At 41.8% G+C, this 20,658-nt stretch overlaps 1 long non-coding RNA gene across 24 annotated transcripts; it reads left to right on the top strand.

Annotated features, from left to right (window-relative positions):
* The first annotated feature begins 5,594 nt into the window (after nt 1-5,594).
* Nucleotides 5,595-11,937, top strand: LOC125551613 (uncharacterized). Of its 24 annotated transcripts, none has more exons than XR_015600777.1 (8): nt 5,595-6,007; nt 6,083-6,207; nt 7,151-7,441; nt 7,941-7,991; nt 8,472-9,241; nt 9,389-9,446; nt 9,872-10,169; nt 11,216-11,937. It is a non-coding gene; the product is annotated as an uncharacterized LOC125551613 (long non-coding RNA). The 24 variants fall into 24 exon arrangements; XR_015600770.1 differs by having other exon boundaries at nt 9,538-10,169; XR_015600773.1 differs by having other exon boundaries at nt 8,472-9,446; nt 9,872-9,943; nt 10,101-10,169.
* The last annotated feature ends 8,721 nt before the right edge of the window (nt 11,938-20,658 follow it).

Raw genomic sequence — 20,658 nt, 5'->3', positions numbered from 1 at the left:
ATTTTCTTTCTAGGGAAGTGTTCCATGCCTTTCCTTAACGGAAACTGGAATCTAATATTCCCTTCCTTCATATCAATAATTGCACCAATCGTTCTAAGGAAAGGTCTACCAAGAATAATAGGACATGAAGGATTGCAATCTATATCAAGAACAATGAAATCTACAGGCACATAATTCCTACTTGCAACAATAAGAACATCATTAATTTTTCCCATAGGTTTCTTAATAGTGGAATCCGCAAGGTGCAAGTTTAAAGGACAATCATCAAATTCCCGGAAACCTAGCAAATCACACAAAGTTTTTGGGATCATGGAAACACTAGCACCCAAATCACACAAAGCATAGCATTCATGATCTTTAATTTTTATTTTAATTGTAGGTTCCCACTCATCATAAAGTTTTCTAGGGATAGAAACTTTCAACTCAAGTTTTTCTTCATAAGATTGCATCATAGCATCAACGATATGTTTAGTAAAAGCTTTATTTTGACTATAAGAATGAGGAGAATTTAGCACGGATTACAAAAAGGAAATACAATCTATCAAAGAGCAATTATCATAATTAAATTCCTTGAAACCCAAGATAGTGGGTTTGTTGCTATCTAAAGTTTTAACCTCTTCAATACCACTTTTACCAATTTTTGCATCAAGATCTAAAAACTCCGAATTTTTGGGATGCCTTCTAACTAAAGTTGACTCATCTCCAGTCACATCATTATCAAGATTCATATTTCAAAACAAGGATTTAATAGGGTACACATCAATTACTTTTAGATCTTCATTTTTATTCTCATAAAAACTAGAAGAACACGCCTTCACAAAGCAATCTTTCTTAGCACGCATCCTAGCGGTTCTTTCTTTGCACTCATCAATGGAAATTCTCATGGCTTTGAGAGACTCATTGATATCATGCTTAGGTGGAATAGATCTAAGTTTCAAAGAATCAACATCAAGAGAAATTCTATCCACGTTTCTAGCCAACTCATCAATCTTAAGCAATTTTTTTTCAATCAAAGCATTGAAACTCTTTTGTGAACTAATAAATTCTTTAATACTAGATTCAAAATCAGAGGGCATCTTATTATAATTTCCATAAGAATTGTTGTAGTAATTACCATAATTATTAGAGGAATTACTAGGAAACGTCCTAGAATTAAAATTACCTCTATACGCGTTATTACCAAAATTGTTCCTACCAACAAAATTCCCATCCATAGATTCATTATTATTCTCAATCAAAGTAGACAAAGGCATATCATTAGGATCAGTAGGAGCACTCTTATTAGCAAACAATTTCATAAGTTCATCCAATTTTCCACTCAAAACATTAATCTCTTCAATCGCATGAACTTTTTTACTAGTAGATCTTTCAGTGTGCCATTGAGAATAATTAACCATAATATTATCTAGGAGTTTAGTAGCTTCTCCTAAAGTGATTTCCATAAAAGTGCCTCCCGCGGCCGAATCTAAAAGATTTCTAGAAGCAAAATTCAACCCGACATAAATTTTTTGTATAATCATCCATAAATTCAAACCATGTGTAGGGCAATTACATATCATTAATTTCATCCTCTCCCAAGATTGTGCAACATGTTCATGATCAAGTTGCTTAAAATTCATAATATCATTTCTAAGAGAGATGATCTTAGCGGGAGGAAAATACTTAGAGATAAAAGCATCTTTGCACTTATTCCACGAATCAATACTATTTTTAGGCAAAGATGAAAACCAAGCTTTAGCACGATCTCTAAGCGAAAACGGAAATAGCTTAAGTTTAACAATATCATGATCCATATCTTTCTTCTTTTGCATATCACACAAATCAACAAAGTTGTTTAGATTGGTAGTGGCAGCTTCACTAGGAAGGCCAGAAAACGAATCTTTCATGACAAGATTCAACAAAACAGTATTAATTCACAAGATTCAGCATCGGTAAGAGGAGCAATTGGAGTGCTAATAAAATCATTATTGTTGGTACTGGCAAAGTCACACAATTTAGTATTATCTTGAGCCATCGTGACAAGCAAGCAATCCAACACACAAGAAAACAAGCGAAAAGAAGAAAAAGCGAATGGAAGGAGAGGACAAAAGGAAAAGAGGGCGAATAAAACGGCGAGGGTGAAGTGGGGGAGAGGAAAACAAGAGGCAAATGGAAAATAATGTAATGCGAAGGATAAGAGTTGTGATGGGTACTTGGTATGTCTTGACTTGGCATAGATCTTCCCGGCAACGGCGCCAGAAATCCTTCTTGCTACCTCTTGAGCATGCGTTGGTTTTTCCTTGAAGAGGAAAGGGTGATGCAGCAAAGCAGTGTAAGTATTTCCGTTGGTTTTTGAGAACCAAGGTATCAATCCAGTAGGAGACCACGCGCGAGTCACCTTGTACCTACACAAACAAATAAGAACCTCGCAACCAACGCGATAAAGGGGTTGTCAATCCCTTCACGGCCACTTGCAAGAGTGAGAACTGATAGAGATAATAATAATAAGATAATTTTTTTTGGTATTTTTATGATGTAGATTGAAAGTAAAGATTTCAAAATAAGGTGCCAGAAATAGCTAGTTAACGGGAGATTAATATGATAGAAGATAGACTTGGGGGCCATAGGTTTCACTAGTGGCTTCTCACAAGATAGTATAAGTATTACGGTGGGTGAACAAATTACTGTCGAGCAAATGATAGAATTGAGCATAGTTATGAGAATATCTAGGTATGATCATGTATATAGGCATCACGTCCGTGACAAGTAGACCGACTCCTGCCTGCATCTACTACTATTACTCCACACATCGACCGCTATCCAGCATGCATCTAGAGTATTAAGTTCATTAGAACGGAGTAACGCTTTAAGCAACATGACATGATGTAGAGGGATAAACTCATGCAATATGATATAAACCCCATCTTTTTATCCTCGATGGCAACAATACAATACGTGTCGTTTCCCCTACTGTCACTGGGATTGAGCACCGCAATATTGAACCCAAAGCTAAGCACTTCTCCCATTGGAAGAAAGATCAATCTAGTAGGCTAAACCAAACTGAAAATTTGAAGAGACTTGCAAACATAACCAATTATACATAAAAGAATTCAGAGAAGATTCAAATATTGTTCATAGATAATCTTGATCATAAACCCACAATTCATCGGATCTCTGCAAACACACCGCAAAAGAACATTACATCGAATAGATCTCCAAGAGAATCGAGCAGAACTTTGTATTGAGATCCAAAGAGAGAGAAGAAGCCATCTAGCTAATAACTATGGACCCAAAGGTCTGAGGTAAACTACTCACACATCATCGGAGAGGCTATGGTGTTGATGTAGAAGCCCTCCGTGATCAATGCCCCCTCCGGCGGAGCACCGGAAAAGGCCCCAAGATGGGATCTCACGGGTACAGAAGGTTGCGGCGGTGGAATTAGATTTTCATGGTGCTCCTCGATGTTTTCAGGGTACGTAGGTATATATAGGAGGAAGAAGTAGGTTGGTGGAGCCACGAGGGGCCCACGAGGGTGGAGGGCACGCCCAGGGGGTGGGCGCGCCCCCTGCCTCGTGGCCTCCTTGTTGGTTGCTTGACGTCCACTCCAAGTCCCCTGGATCACGTTTGTTTCAAAAATCACGCTCCCGAAGGTTTCATTCCATTTGGACTCCGTTTGATATTCTTTTTCCGCGAATCACTGAAATAGGCAAAAAACAGCAATTTGGGCTGGGCCTCCGGTTAATAGGTTAGTCCAAAAAATAATATAGAAGTGTATAAATAAGCCCATTAAACATCCAAAACAGAATATATAAAAGCATGGAGCAATCAAAAATTATAGATAGGTTGGAGACGTATCACCTAGTGACAAGCATTAAGCATAGCAAAGTCATAGCAACATCAATCTTAGAACATAATGGATACTAGGGATCAAACCCTAACAAAACTAAATCGATTACATGGTAAATCTCATCCAACCCATCACCGTCCAGCAAGGCTACGATGGAATAACTCACGCACGACGGTGAGCATCATGAAATTGGTGATGGAGGAAGGTTGACGATGACGATGGTGATGGATTCCCCTCTCTGGAGCCCCGAACGGACTCCAGATCAGCCCTCCCAATGAAGATTAGGGCTTGGCGGCGGCTCCGTATTGTAAAACACGATGAATCCTTCTCTCTGATTTTTTTCTCCCCGAACGTGAATATATAGAGTTGGAGTTGATGTTGGTGGAGTCTCAAGGGGCCCATGAGGCAGGGGCCCGCGCCCTAGGGGGCGCGCCCTATACCCTCGTGGACAGGGTGTGGGCCCCCTGATGTTGATTATTTTTCCAATATTTTTTATTAATTCCAAAACGTGCCTCCGTGGATTTTCAGGTCATTCCGAGAACTTTTATTTCTGCTCAAAAATAACACCATGGCAATTTTGCTGAAAACAACGTCAGTCCGGGTTAGTTCCATTCAAATCATGCAAATTAGAGTCCAATACAAGGGCAAAAGTGTTTGGAAAAGTAGATACATTGGAGACGTATCATGCATGCTCTAACTTGCCAGGGTTATATTGCTCATATCATGCATATGGTGTCTTGCATTGCCATGCCATCTTCTTAGATTAGACATGCTTTGTGTGAATGCCTCTTGTTTGCTTTCTATATCAGATATGTGAATTATGCAATGCCATGTTTTTCAGCTAGTTATCATATATGTGAATTATGCACTGCAATGTAGCCATGCATCATATATGTGAATTATCTCATGCCATCCTTTTTTTTCAATACGTATTCCATCTGTCGACAATCTGGGTATATTGAACTACTCTTCATGTGTATTAGCCATTTGAGCCGGTTATGGAAAAAATTAGGCATGAAAACAAGGTCTTCAGAGAAGGCAATGATACCTGTTGAAGCATATATCTCGATGGTTACAGCTAGCTCCTCAAAGGAGGATTCGGAGACAGATGACCAGTCCTATATCCCACCTGAGGTGTATGCTCTAATTTGCAATGTTTATATTTCTTATATCATGCATATGGTGTCTTGCATTTCTTAGTTTAGACATCATATGCATAATATTCAATTCCATCTGCCTAGTTTAGAGATCATACATGCGAGTGCCAGCTGCTTAGTATATGAATCAATTATGTCAATTATATCATGCCATCCTGTATACTTAGACAACATGTATGTGAATTATTTCACCCCAACCTATTTTAGAAAGATATCATATAGTTTTGTCATGTCATCCTATTTAGATACTCATCATATGTTGAATTATGCCATTATTTCCTGTTAAGTAATCCATCATATATCTGAAACTATGTCATGCTATCCTGTTTAGTTAGCCATCATATATGTGAAATTGTGTCATGCTGTCCTATTTGGTTAGACCACATTTAAAACTATAATGAGGCTAGCCAACTCGCTCTCACAAGGCTCCCCCGATTTGGAGCTTCGTTGGCCGTCAGATCTGCATTCCAGCGCGCCTGAGCCATCAGATCTTCACGACGGTTAAAACTAATTTTCACCCGGCGGTAGTTTTCATTGTCCAATGACGGGTGGGCTCGTGGCACGCTGGTTGGCTGGGTCGCCTATTTCCGCGTGCAGGGCGTTTTGCCCAATCCCCACCACGCGCTCCGCACCCAATCCCCCGTCTCCCCAGGCCCCAGTCCCCACCGGATAAACCCTAGCCTCACCAAGCCCCACATCTCGCGCTCCTCCCTCCTCCATCCTCGTTAGCCGCCGCCGCCGTTCTGCCTCCCTCCTCTCTCCCCTACAACCACGTCGCCAGGAGGAAACCGCCGTTCGTGGCGCCATGCCGCTGCCGGGGTGTTGTGCACGCTTCGTTCCCCACAGCCCCTCCCTCATCCTCGCTCATCACCGCCGCTGCCTGCTACTCCCCTCCACCATTGTTGGTGCTTCTGGGTCGAATCTGGCGCTGGTGGGTTGGAGCTCGAGCTAGAGGCCAAGACGGGGAAGGTTAGAAAAATGAGAGACTGGATGGAGGTGCTCGAGACCGAGGAAGCTGGAGATGGTCAGATCCCTCTCCCCATATCTATTCTCTTAGTTTTTCCTCTTCAAACCTTCGTTGATGGTATCTCTCCCTTAGCACAATTAGCTTCACTGGCCATCCGGTGGTTGGATCACGAGCCAATTCTCTGGTCGCGATGGGGTTGAGCTGCGCAGGAGGGGGAGGAGGCTGGCGACAGGGAACCGGGCCAGGGAGGAGGCAAGGTATGTGTTGTCCCGTGCTTGTCTCTTCACGTTTTCCTCCTACCATGTATCTGTTTGTTTCCAGAGTGGATCCATGCCACCAAATTCTTGGATAAAAAATGAGTGCCTAGATATGTATGCTGACATGTGAGTTAATTATTTGGAAAAAAAATATAATCATATATGTATTGCCAACAATTTTTATGTTTAAAGCAACCAATTTTGTGAAAAGAGTGGAGAGAAAGATACATGTGCAATTTCTTGATGTTACATCGGATGGATACTCGATCTTTAAACATAAGCACAGATGAATATGTACAAATTCAAGGAAAGGCCAATGAAATAGTTGTCTGTACACATATGTGCCAGTTTTATACCTGGTTGTCTGCTTGCATTATTTATTCGGTTTCAATTCAGTTTGAGTAGATTGTTATCCGTGAGCGATACTTGCTACTATTTGTCGCCATGCACCAATTTGCATACCTATTTTAGGCACAGAAACTAACCATGACTGAAAATCATGTATATATAATTTAGTATGATTCATGGTGAGAAAATCATGATTTAATAAACGAAAGGTGGTTTGTTTTGCTAACAGTAATGAGTATAAATGTAAATCGCAGATCATACCCTGCTGCTAGAGGCTCCATGTTGTTTATGCTAGACAACACAACGGTGCTTGTGTTATCTATAGTTGAAGTCGCAGTTTAATATTCTTTGCTTTATGCTTGTGTTATATGTGGTTGAAGGGGCATCCTTGTTAGTTTGCATGGTCTATGTAAGAAGGGGCAGTACAATGCTTGCCAAGTTTGTTTATATTCTGATGGCTGTTGAATTCTAGACAATGGAGAGTTGAATTTGTTACGTACATAGGTACTAGCCATAGGATACTTTACTCATTGACGACAGGTAGTTTTAGAGAACTTCTGAAAATTCTAATCCAGGTTTTCCGTGTTCCATTCAGGAAGAACGCACAGTCTGCACTGGGGTATAAAATTATCTACTACTTACCTTTGTGTCTCGACATATGCTTGTGAATCGTGCTACCAGAGGCCAACATTATCCAGTATCATAGCGATGCTAAAAATGCCTATTGGTTACTCTGCATATTCTCATCTGATTTCTCATATATAGATATTAATTTCCTTTCATGGGAGGCCTTCATTACATTTCAGCGGCGGTTGCGGATGTGGTCGGCGGTTGAGGGAGGGTCTCCGACTAGAGCAGTAGGAGCAAGGAGCTCGAGGAAGTTCAGGTTTGCCTCTATATCCTCTCTCTTTCCTCCACTTTGTTCTTGCATTTAGATGATACAATTTGTGATCATGTGTATGTGCATTTATGAGATCTTTGCTGCTAGGCACAGAGTTTATGGTTACTGAAATTGGATAATAGAGAGTCACAACTTCAGTTTTCAATTACAGTAGTTGATGTGTTATGTTTGCTGCAATGTGTCATGTGTGTTTGAGAGAGAGGGATGAAAAAGAGGGGACTGGAAGCTTGATCATTGCTAGGATCTAGATTCAGAGAGAGGGATGAAAAAGAAGGGACATGGATTCAGAGAGGGATAAAAAGAGGGGACTGAAAGATCTTGCATTGCGTTTCTTCATCTACCAATACGATTTTGTGTACCATTTGAACATAACCAAGCAGTATAACAAAATGTGCTGGTAATATCCCCTTCTTATTTTGTAATTGGACAAATATTTGCACATGTGCCACGTCTATGCAGTCTTTCTAACTGATGCAGTTTCTAGGTTTATGGCTTCTCACGGGATGTGATTCTGGTCATGCTGCCTGTTATGAAGGTAAAAACAAAGTTATGTGTTTCTTCGGTTTAGTTTGGTCTGCATCTATCCCAGAGAGCAAGTGTTCACAGGTCTAGTGCTTATGTCGTTATTAATTAGTCTGGATTCTGTTCTCGTGTAGAATATTCTGTTTAGTTTGGTCTGCATTTGTCCCATAGAGTGAGTGTTCACAGGTTGATTGCTTATGGCCGTTATTAATTAGTCAAGATTCTGGTCTGATGTACTCCCTCTGTTCCTAATATTTGTCTTTCTAAACATTTCAAACAGACTACAACATATGGATGTATGTAGACATATTTTAGAGTGTAGATTCACTCATTTTGCTTCGTATGTAGTCACTTGTTGAAATCTCTAGAAAGACAAATATTTGGGAATGGAGGGAGTAGAATATTCAGTTTAGTTGGTCCACATTTGTTCCAGAGAGCGAGAGTTACTGATAAAATACTTATCTGGCTTAAATTAAATTTTATGGATTTACAGGTTGAGGCGAGCATCATGAAGATGAGCAGGCGAGTGGCTGATACAGAGAGCTCCTCGAACGGGGAAGTAGCATTGCTGGAGGAACTCGAAGATGAGCTAGTCAATTTTGGCATGTCCAGTTCATGTAACCTTTGCATCTTTACATGTCTTTGCCTTACTGCCATTTTATTTTTGCTGCTTTGGGATTAGGTTCCGAAGTCATGCCTTTGCCTTACTATTGTGCTAATACTGGATGCAACATTGTGGACCTTTGGTTCGAGCATGGCCAGCATGGCCACGGATTGTAGGGGAGGAATGTATTGCCTAATAAGTTGTATGCTTTCTTCGGATCCTCTGTGCTTCCTATCACATCTAGCTTGGCCACCTACAGATTCTTGGGTCCAGGTGAGCTCTCCCTCCACTTTCCAAGTTTTGCTTGCTCTTTCTGGGCTATTTGTGTAGGCTAACCCCTTTCCTATGTCTCTTATTTTATTATGGATCATGGAAGCGGGAAGTGTAACTCACATTTTTAGAACACTGATCCTTTAGGTATATATAGTTTGGTTTTCTGAAAGTGGATTGCATTTGCTTCCTGATCACATTGAAACAAGAGTGGAAATAACCATCGTCCGCCGTCCGTTCTTCCTCCCTTAGGTTCCTGATCTGAATCAGAGGGAACACGAGGTCACATTCGCAAAGTGGCGGAAGGGGGCTGCAACGTTTTTCTTCAGTCTGATAATCATATAGTAATTAGATGGTGTATTACTATGGCGGTGGTATACTGACTTGGTGTAAGAATCACTAACATGACTTTACGTGTACAAATCTTATAGGTTAATGATATTAAGAATTAGTAGCGTGTTTTTTGTTTACCGCTGGATTTGCTAACAAGCTGTCTCTTGTGTTGTTGATATGTTGACTTGCCGTTTTTGGTTCAGTTGAAGGGTTCTCTAGGCTTAAGATCTTTCTAGGATAATTGCGTCATTGAATCTGAAGGTATTTGATTGGTTTCTCAACTCATGTATCGATAAGCATTTTTTCATCCTCAATATATTGTTACTTACCTGACTTGTCGTGCATTTGTTAGGTTTCTGAGGAAGTTCACTTCTTGCACGCGGCGTATAACTTGAGTTGCCTAAAAATGATTTTGCTAGTTCGATGAAAACTTAAAATAACCAAGGGAAATTTCTCAGTTTTGTTGTTCTTGCTCTTCTCAGATCTTAGGTTGGGGGTATTAACATATATGCCACACACTAAGTTTAGATCTTAGTGTGAGATTAAATAGGGATAAATCCTTGTGCCATGTTGAAGAATTAGAATTACAAAAAAGAAAGGAAATATTAAAGAAGGGATATGGTTGATTAGGTTATTTTGGTGTTTCTTTGTAAATAATGACATGCTAACTTGCTGGTTTAATTTAGGTGTGTGGAATATAGGAAATACAAGGAGAGATATTCAGTTGCAATCCAGCTTTATTTTCAAAGTGAAACATGGTATACATGCATAGCATGCTGGTCTTTTACTCTATAGTTGTGCGCCGCCATGGTGTCAACTTTGAACTTGCAAACTGAACTATAAAATGTTTTAATGCCTTGGCGCATGAAGTTTTCTTTGCCTGCTCTGACTACTTCATTTATGTTTATTTATCAGGTTATGCGATCTCCTGTGTTGCTGCATGTTGATCTTCTGTTTTGTTGTAACTCTGTTTTGCTGCTCGAGGTTTGCTTCCTTTCTTTCTAGCTACATGTGTATTCTTTGAATTCAAGCTACATGCATGTTTACCTTTTGCTCACGGAATAGTTTAGTTATATTGAACAGGAGCATCTCTGTTATTAGAGAAATACTAGGCTCGTGCTTCTTCATAGTGGCCATCTCTTTTTTTGTGAGAAGTGTGCCTTATGGCTTATTCTTATATATTCAGTTCTTCTGCCTTTCAACAGTCAATTACCAAGCCATTTTTATGGAGCCGATAGTGTTACTCCTGGTGGTCAGTGATAACTGAAAATATCTTTCATTATCATTGCTTACTATCTAGCCATTTTTCTTTTCACTTTGCTTTGATGTGTTTGTTTCTATTGAGTCTCTGCTACCCTACAACATCAAGATGAAAACTAAGAATGTGAGTTTCTTGGAGCAGCCCTACATGTGGTTGTTGTGCCTTTTTCCCTTGTTCTTTTGAAATGCAACATGACAGTAGCCAATGTCATATATCAGGGTTGTAAACCTATTAGATTTGGGACAGAGGAAACTATGAAGATCTTATTATTGCAAAGTAAAAGTTGATATTAGTGCCAACTTAGGTGATCTGGTCCGAAGGGGTATCTCAGCTTTATGAGTTGATAGTATATTTGCATCTAAGAATAAACCTTAGCTTTTAGATAGAATTTATGAGTGAAAGTATTCTGGTGTATACCATCCTTTGTGCTGGATTGTCATGGTTATTGTGGTTGTCAATTTTGTTGACAAAATAGATCCAAATGATATCTTTTTCGGTGTCTTATGGTAGATATATTTGGTATGCTGTTTCGTGCATTCTTCGGCTTTATGATTAGTATTCCTAGATATTTGAACAAAATTTAGCTATTAAATATACATCCCAGGAAATTTACATTATTATAGTGGGGCACTCCTTTGCACGGTTTTCAGCATAAGAGATTTAACCTTTTTTGCAGTATCATTCTCCCTGGCGGATTACAAATAGGTTGTTGTTCTAATTACAAGCATGCCTTCAGCTCATGGTTCTTATATTTTTGTATTTTCCATAGGACAATTTCCTGGATTAATATCTATACTGGAGATCTAGGAGTCCACCCGAATTCAGTCTCCATGAAGCCGTTCATCCAGGATCCACCAAAATTCAAATGATATGTGAAAAGCGTGTGCTAGATGTGGCCCCTATCCAGCGTTTTGATCTGTCCACTCAGGTGCTTTTGTCTAGGTGGTAACACAACAAGCTGCTTATCTTATAGAAACTTATTATACGTACAGTCCTATGTTCGTTCTGCTTGCATGTTAGAGAAAGAGCTTCTGCCCCTATGTGAGTAATCCTATGGGAATTAGCAACGTTGGTTGTACTTTCAAGCAGGCAGAATCCAATGCAAGTTTTTGGAGCAGTTGGGTTCCAGAACAAACGACTAGGTATTCCCAAAGAGGTCATTCCACTGGTGGCTAGCATAATATCTTCATGTCGGGACAAGTAAGATGACAGATCATTTCTCAAATAATATGCCGCTGTTCTCAATAATATGCTGCTGTCCTCAACGGTCTTTGGTGCAGCGATCCAAGCAAGCAACCATCATTCTACCAGCTTTTGTCATCGCTGAAGAAATTACAGTGGTTACATTGTTACATAAAGCCTATGACAATTTGTGAGTGTTGTTTGTGCAATATACTGGTTTTATGGCAGGTGCATGTATGAATTCAGATGGTAGTGGTCTCCTTGTTTACAGTTATAAGAATAATAAAAATATTTATAATGTTCTTTCCACTATTACAATCTCATAGATTACATTACCTGCTTCCATTAGAAAGGAACTGTGGCTCATGGGTTTACTGGATGATCTTTTTGATAGACATTTTAAAAATAGCATGGTTTAACACATGGGCTTTCTATTACGAGTATCGAATATGTCCTTGCAAAATGAAACTATTTTCATCGACAACATAGCTTTAGCGGGTCTTTGTGCCATTTGGCGCAACGGGTCAACTAGTATATGTGAATTACCACATCTATCTATCATACAATGTCTGTACGTTCAATTTCTTTTCTTATTTATCACCCATTTGAATTGGAGGGGGTGATGGTAGTATCTAAGGGAGCAAAAACCCATTCTTCACAAAAGAAGGCGCTATCCGTTAATGCAGATAGGACCATGGTTGTACAGGCCCACGAACTAGCCCCACCACACATAATCGAGACTCTTCCAGATTGCACAATTACACCGTTGGATAAAGAACTAGCTACAACCCATCTAACCCCAACCCCAGCAGAGAGTAACCCACTTCTAGTTCACACAACACCATGTCCACCACAGACTATCCCCACACGAGTAGTTTGTAAAGCAACTGCAGTGTCCAAAGCACGAAGACCACCACAGAGAACCCAAACTCCATGTTTAAACTAGAAGAGCAACTATTCTCAGGTCAGATTACGTAGCTATGGTCCTGTAATGCCCCGAGATCGTTCGCCAGGTGTCTTCCAGTTATTCGCTGTCTTTGCCATGTCATTTGCTTGCGTGTTGCATTTTTCCATGTCATCATGTGCATTGCATCATTATGTTTTCAAAACTTGCATCCGTCCAGGTCTCCCCGTCCTCTCTGGTATCCGTTCTGAGCCCAACCACACTTGCACGCGCCCGCGACATGTCCGAAATAGTATTTTATAAGTGGACGGAAAATGTTCTCAGAATGGGTTGAAAGTTGGCATACAGTGTTGTTATAGTGTAGATAGGCCGCTTGCCAAGTTTCATCGCATTCAGAGTCCGTTTAACGCCCCAACGGATAACTATAGCGGCATATAGCCGGTCAAATCGTCGGACGTTTTCGGTCTCCGGAAATGGTTGTCGGGTTGCATTCCTCCTCTCTCTTCTCAGTCCAACCACACACTTGACCTTGTTCGCCTAACCCCTCTTTGCACAGTGCATCGACCCCTCGCCCGTGTCCGAAACTTCCCCGAACCCGAACCGGACTATCATTACCGTTGGGTCCGGATCATCCTCAAACATCTATAAAATATCTATGTTTTCGTGTTGGACTCTTTTAGCCTATTTTTCTCGAACCGTCTGATTTCGATCAGAGGGTCCTAAACCTGCCCTGTCTAACCCACCTACCTATTTAAGCAGTGCAATCTGGAGATGAATCCCTAATTTCTAGGGATCCTCCTCCCCGCCGCCACTCTCTACCATCTCCATCGGGATCCCCTCCCAATCCAAACCCCCAACCATGGCCGCTTCCTCCACCGAGCCCACCTACGTCCATCATTTCCCCCAACAGCCCAACCAGCGCCCCGCCTGTTTGATCCGGAGGAGAGGAGCTCCTCCATGCCCCACCTCACATCAATCCAGCAGCACGGCAGCTCCCCAGCGACCGCAACCCTCCTCCTCGCTCGATCCTGAGCGGAAGAGGACCCCGACGGCTCATCCCCGCGCAACCGCGAGGCACCGACCCTGCAACAACCTCACCGGAGTTCCCAACCAGGCCGGACCTTCTGCAGATCATCATCACCGGAGCATCCCTCCACTCAGGCCGCTTCCCCACTGCACTTCTCCCTCTCCCTTCTTCTCTTGTGCCCTGCCTTTTCTCTGCCTCACCTCCCCATCTCTTCCCCTGCAGGAACCCATGGCCCCATCCCCATGGAGCTGCGACCGCCGCCGCCAAACATCTCTGATGCTGTCCAAGCCCTCCTTGCCACTGGACCCGGCGTCCCACGCAGCCCCGCTCCTGGATCCACCCGTTCCCCGGCCTCCCGTAGCTGCGTCGCCGCCCCGCTGGCAGCAAGCTCCTCCCATGCCTTGGCTGTTTCGAGCCAAGGAGGAGACACCCTGCTTCCCCTGCTTCGAGCACGTTGACCACACCCTCCCCGTCGTGCACCTGGCCTGCCTCCAGCGCCAAGTCCCCTCGTCGTCGCTGCCGTCCCGTGCGTTGTGCCCCTGGTCATCTGTAGCGAGCGCGTTGACCCCGGCCCTGCCTCGCCAGCCGCCACCGACCTCCGTTCCGTCCTGAGCGCCGCCCGACCAAGTCCGGCGACCAAGCGCGTGATCTGGTCGAGCTCGCCGCCCCTCTCCTTCTTGCATGTTATATCCGTCCCCGCGAACCTGCCGTGACCTGTGCTTCCTCTGCAATGAGCAGGTGCTCGCTCGTCGTGCGCCTCTACCTCCCATCACCAACACCATCGTGGGCCCAGCGTCGCCCCAGCCTCATCCGGCCCAGCCGCCGCCTCTCCTCCAACAGGCTAGATCTGGCCCGTGGTGAGATGCCCACCGAAGCCCACCCATGTGCAGCGCTTGCAGTAGCTGGCCCAGTTCAGTTACATTCATCCTGATATGTTTTTTTCCTCTTCTAGCGAATTTAGTTTTAACCTAGGTTTTACAGATTTACAGTTAAGTCCTTCATGTTCATGCATATTATAACTCACAAATGGGGCATCGGTTTAAAATGTTTTAAACATGTAAAATGCTTAGAATTTTATCTAGTTTCATAATTTCCAACTTTAATCCATGTTAAAAATATTTAGAATGCTGTTTTTTATATTTTCCTATTGCCATGCTAAAATGCATTATTTCATAACTAAATAACCGTAGCTCCAAATTTAATAAACTTCATAATTAAATGGGGTTGAAAAATGCCTAGTTTAACATGGTGCATTCATCTTGTATGTTTAACAACTCTAAAATATGGTTTAGGGCAGAATAGTACCAAATCCATAATTTGCATATGCGGATTTTCTGGATTTGTTGTTTGTTATTTTTGGCCTCATTTAAACTTGCCTAGATAGGTAGTTTTCATATGCTTCACCCCTTGCCATGTTTAATAACATTTAATAATGTTGGGTACATAAACGAGAGAGATCTAAATAATTGATGTGGTGTTTCGTCAATACGCAACTTGTTGCATATTTAGCTCCACTTAATTTGTAGTATTGTTTGGACACTTTGTCATGCCATGAATCATTAAACTGCACATGCATCATACTTTATTGTGCATCATGCCATGTTTATGTGATGGTTGTTTACTATGTTGTTTGCTTCTTTCCGGTGTTGCTTCTTCTTGCTAGTTCCGGTAAAATCGCGTTTGTGAGGATCCGTTCGACTACGTCCGTTTGTATTCTTCATGGACCCGTTCTTCTTCCTTGTTGGATTTCAGGCAAGATGACCACACCCTCGAAATCACTTCTTTCTTTGCTTGCTAGTTGTTCACTCTATTGCTATGTCGCGCTACCTACCACTTGTTTATCAAGCCTCCCAAATTGCCATGATAGCCTCTAACCGTTTTCAACCATCCTAGCAAATCGTTATTTGTCTAAGTTACCACTTTTGCTCAGCCCCTCTTATAGCGTTGCTAGTTGCAGGTGAAGTTGAAGTTTGTTCCATGTTGGAACATGGATATGTTGGGATATCACAATATCTCTTATTTAATTAATGCATCTATATACTTAGTAAAGGGTGGAAGGCTCGGCCTTATGCCTGGTGTTGTGTTCCACTCTTACCGCCCTAGTTTTTGTCATACCGGTGTTATGTTCCTTGATTTTGCGTTCCTTACGCGGTTGGGTGTTATGGGAACCCCTTGAAAGTTTGCTTTGAATAAAACTCCTCCAGCAAGGCCCAACCTTGGTTTTACATTTGCCTAACAACATATTTCCTTTCCCTTGGGTCGGCCAACCCGAGGGTCATCTTTATTTTAATCCCCCCGGGCTAGTGCTTCTCTAAGTGTTGGTCCGAACCGAGCTGCCTACGGGGCCACCTCGGGGAAACTTGAGGGTTGGTTTTATTCGTAGCTAGTCTTAACCGGTGTTGCCCTGAGAACGAGATACGTGCGACTCCTATCGGGATTGTCGGCACATCAGGTGGCTTTGCTGGTCTTGTTTTACCATTGTTGAAATGTCTTGTAACCGGGATTCCGAGACTGATCGGGTCTTCCCGGGAGAAGGAATATCCTTCGTTGACCGTGAGAGCTTGTGATGGGCTAAGTTTGACACCCCTGCAGGGTTTGAACTTTTGAAAGCCGTGCCCGCGGTTATGTGGAAGATGAGAATTTGTTAATGTCCGGTTGTAGAGAACTTGACACTTGACTTAATTAAAATGCATCAACCACGTGTGTAGCCATGATGGTCTCTTTTCGGCGGTGTCCGAGAAGTGAACACGGTTCTTGTGTTATGCTTGAACGTAAGTAGTTTCAGGATCACTTCTAGCTTCTCGACTGTTGCGTTGCTTCTCTTCTTGCTATTATTTGCGTATGTTAGCCACCATATATGCTTAGTGCTTGCTGCAGCTCCGCCTCACTACCTTCTCCTACCCATAAGCTTAAATAGTCTTGATCACGCGGGTGTGAGATTGCTGAGTCCTCGTGACTCACGGATACTTCCGAACAGTTGCAGGTGCCGATGATACCAGTGCAGGTGATGCACCCAGCTCAAGTGGGAGCTTGATGAAGATCTTGGTCGTTGTTTTGTTTTGTTTCCTTTTGATCAGTAGTGGAGCCCAGTTGGGACGATCGGGGATCTGGCATTTGGGGTTGTCTTCTTTTATTTTGGTTCCATAGTCGGACCTTGTTTGTATTCTGGATGATGTATGTTTAACTTGTTATTTGTGTGAAGTGGTGATTGTAAGCCAACTCTTTATCCCATTCTTATTTCAGTACATGGGATTGTGTGAAGTTTACCCCACTTGCGACTAAACTACCATGCGGTTATGCCTCTAAGTCGTGCCTCGACACGTGGGAGATATAGCCGCATCGTGGGTGTTACAAGTTGGTAATCAGAGCCATCCCCGACTTAGGAGCCCCCTACTTGATCGAATCGCTGACGTTGTCGAGTCTAGAAGAAAATGTTTTGAGTCTTAGGATTATATATATCGGAGAGTAGGATTCTTTTTACTCCTCAGTTCCTTCGTCGCTCTGGTGAGGCCTCCTTATGTAGAAGTTTTGACTCTCCTCTCCTCAAATTTCACGAATTTTTTTAGGATCACGCGGGTATCTTGGAATCGTTCAGATAGTATTGTGACGAGAACAATGTTCTTGGTGCCTCCTGACATTTAGCGGTTGTGGCAGTGTCCCGGGGAGTTGAGCTCTGAGGTGTTGTCATCACAATTTTATCGTTGCAGTTCTGGAATACCTGAGTTTCGCTGACATCGAAAATCTCTTTTATGCAGTTGTTGGTGAGATAACCTCGACGCCACCCAGTACTGGGGCGAGAGTTTGGGAGTATTCCCATAACTCGTATAACGGATGCTTTTCGAAGGTTGAGGTATATGTTTTCCGAAGGTTTCTTGGTTATGTGTTGAAGGATGGATACAGTTGGATGTAGGAATTGTTAGTTTGGGTGAGATATTATGCTTCCCCTGTATCCCCAACACCTGATTGCATAACCAGAAAGTTTTGGGAGTTTATAAGTGGGAATTCGAGTATCATATGTTTCCAACAGACACATGATATGATATGGGGTCTATCATATGTTTGTTTCCGGCTTATTCTGCAAGCCAGATCCTTTGTTTTGTTTTGAGTTGTGGTATTTGAGTCGATTCAATGTCAAGTGTTGAATCCATACCTTTCCTAAGCAGTGTTCTCATATTCCTATGCGAATACAAATCCTTCTTGATCTTCGAGTTTGTCATCTCAATTTCTTCTCAACTGGCGTGCTCCTCTTCAAGTGGATCCGATCATTTTCAACATCCGCAAGATCAAGTCTAGGTTCTTCCCAACGGTGTTTGTTTCATCCATCCCATGTTGCTTTTGTTTTCCCGCCCTCCCACCCTTTTATTCAAGGACTCATATATCTTAATCAAGCATCCATTTTATTGATGTGAAGTTTCTTCATTCTTTTCCTTCAAAGTTCTTACCCGGCGATTCTCATGAAGATGCTAAGGAAGCTTCAAGCTCATTATTCTTCATTCTTTTCTTCTCCAGTGGATTCAATTCAAGCTTTGTCGATCATACCCTTTTCCTCCTTTCAAATGCTTTCTCACGCCGGTGCACCTCTTAATCATTCATTTCTCGCCATTCGTGTGTTCTGGAGTGTTGACGATATCTCAGAAGGCTCGTCTTTTCATGCAAGATCCGTTCAACCTATTTCGAGGTTGTTATCTCATTCAAGCCATTTAATTCAACCGACGCAATCTCTCTTTTAAATCATTCCAACGGTGTTTTATCTTGAGTGGGCCCTAACCCACAGGTCTTTTCCCAGGATCTTACCTAACTCTTCTAATTTTATCGGAGCTATTCTCAAATCTTTTAAAGTTTGACATAAGAATGAGTTATCATCAGTAAAATGTCTTTCTCCTCGATCTTTCAAATTCTTTTCACCGTTGGTTCAACCTGTCTAATTTTCATTCCGGAGTGCCTCAACTATTTGTGGTGGTGTTTCTCATCGTCGTTCTCTGCATTTGTAGATCGAAGAAGAGTTTTCATCTAAATCTTGCTCCGTTCTCTTGAAGACTCGTAGTTCAAGCTTGAGGCCATCCTCTCATAATTATTTTCGATTGTGAGAATTTTTTTTCACCCATCCGGAGCAATTCAGGAGTCTTTTCAGTTTGATTCTTCGAAGGCCATCATCTCAGAATTATACATTCTAGCTTTCAGCTCACATTCTCCAAATCTTACCGGTGCATCGCTCAAGTATTCTCTAGTTAGTTCATGATCTCTTCGTTTCACTTGTATCTAAGTTCTCTCAAGTATATTCATTCATTTTCCAATTCTTCCTAGTGATGTGTTCGTTCTTTTAATCTTTATAGTGGTTCATTCAAGATTTCTCTTCTTTCATTATCATATCAATTCATTCGTTCTTTTCAATCCTACCGGCGGATCATTGAAGACTTTTCTCAAGTTTGCGCTACCCGCAAGAAGAATAAGTAGTATGCCAAATCCGCTGCTTGTCATCAATCTAAATTGGTGAAGGATACGCATAACATAATTCTTATTCTTGCTTCATCCAAGTGATTGATTCATTCTTCTGAAGTAAATTCACGATGAGTAAATTCTCGGTTCAAGTGCTTCATACTTTTCCCGGAGTTCCAAGATCTCTCAACTATATCACCACGAAGATTCATCTAATCATTACAAGGCTTCAATCTTGTTCGCTTCAAACCTTCAATTCTTTTATGTTATCATTTCCTATCCAAAGTTCTTCATGGAGGCTCAACATGATGGCTCATTAAGGATTTCTTTCATTCTTCATTCGTTCTTTAAGATTTCTCTTGAAGTTATGATCCGCCAAGGTATACTCTCAAATAAACATGGTGCTCAACACATGTCTTGTTTTGAGGAGTTCAAGCATTCTTCATCTTGCATTCCGAAGTGCAATTCTTTCTATCTTATCTTTTGAGGTGGTGTTATGTCATTCTTGATAATTTTCCCTTCGTGTTTCATGATTCACAAGTTGTTAGGAATGAGATATTTAAACCCATCAATGTCTTCGAGCATGAGATCTTCTCAATCCATCAAGCTCTTCGTTGGAGTTATCTTGGGTTATGTTTCACCTAAAGCCTTCCCTATGGAATGTTGCTAATTATGGTGCTATTTATTGATCCAGGTTTCCTCCTACTCTCGCGGTGAAAGAAGTTTTTTCCATCTCTTCATTCCTTTCAGCTAATCAATCTTTCGGTAGTGGCAGGATTTCACCTCAAGTTTTGGGATGTTTCCCATAAGCCCACAACAAGTTTATTCTTTTCATTGTTCATTTTCCAACAACTCCGTTCAATCCTTCTTTTTAAGGATGCTCTCTAAAATTCATTTGAGGTAGAACATGTTGTTTTCTTTTTCGTTCTTTTCATTGCATTCTTTCATTTCTTCCGGAGGCATTGTGATGATGCTCTCTTCATTCATCATCTCGTATTGTGAAGATCCTGTTCTTTCTTTTGCTTATCCATTCAACCGGAGTGTCGTGTCCTTCATTCAAGTTCTCTCATCTTATCAAGTTTTTCCTCCCTTCTCAACCGGAGTGCTGTCTGAAATCTTTCTTACCCCTTGTGCCATTCTTTCGATAGTTTTGGAGGCAGTGTGTTGTTGATCTCATCAAGTATCCTCTCATCTTGTCAAGTTCATGTTCAATTCCTTCCATTTACAGTCGGAGTGCTGCCCAAATTATATCATTCTCATTCCTTCTCTATCTTGTTTCAACTGGGTGTTGTCATAATTGATCTTTATTGTTCCTTGTACATCTCGTTTCAACCGGAGTGCTTGCATGTGCTTCTTGTCCATTGCAACCTTTTTCTTATGTCTTTCAACCTACAAGGTTCTAGTAATGTTCCTTGTTCCTCTTTTCTAACGGAGTGTTTACAATTTTGTTCATCTCCGTTGTATTCTTTCTTCCAATTGTTTAACCTCTCAAGGTTCTTTGGTTTCACTCATTCGTCAAAGAAGCAACTTAGTTTTGCCTCATCTCTTCCTCTTCTGTTTTTCTCCGGTGCCATCCTAGATCTCGGGACGAGATCCTCTTGTAGGGTGGAGTGTTGTAACGCCCCGAGACCATTGCGCCAGGTGTCTTCCAGTTATTCGCTGT

Source organism: Triticum urartu, chromosome 4A, assembly GCF_056163025.1.
Source record: "Triticum urartu cultivar PI428250 chromosome 4A, HENAU_Tu73, whole genome shotgun sequence".
NCBI classification, from domain to species: Eukaryota; Viridiplantae; Streptophyta; class Magnoliopsida; order Poales; family Poaceae; genus Triticum; species Triticum urartu.
This window is presented reverse-complemented; position numbering and strand designations above follow the sequence as displayed.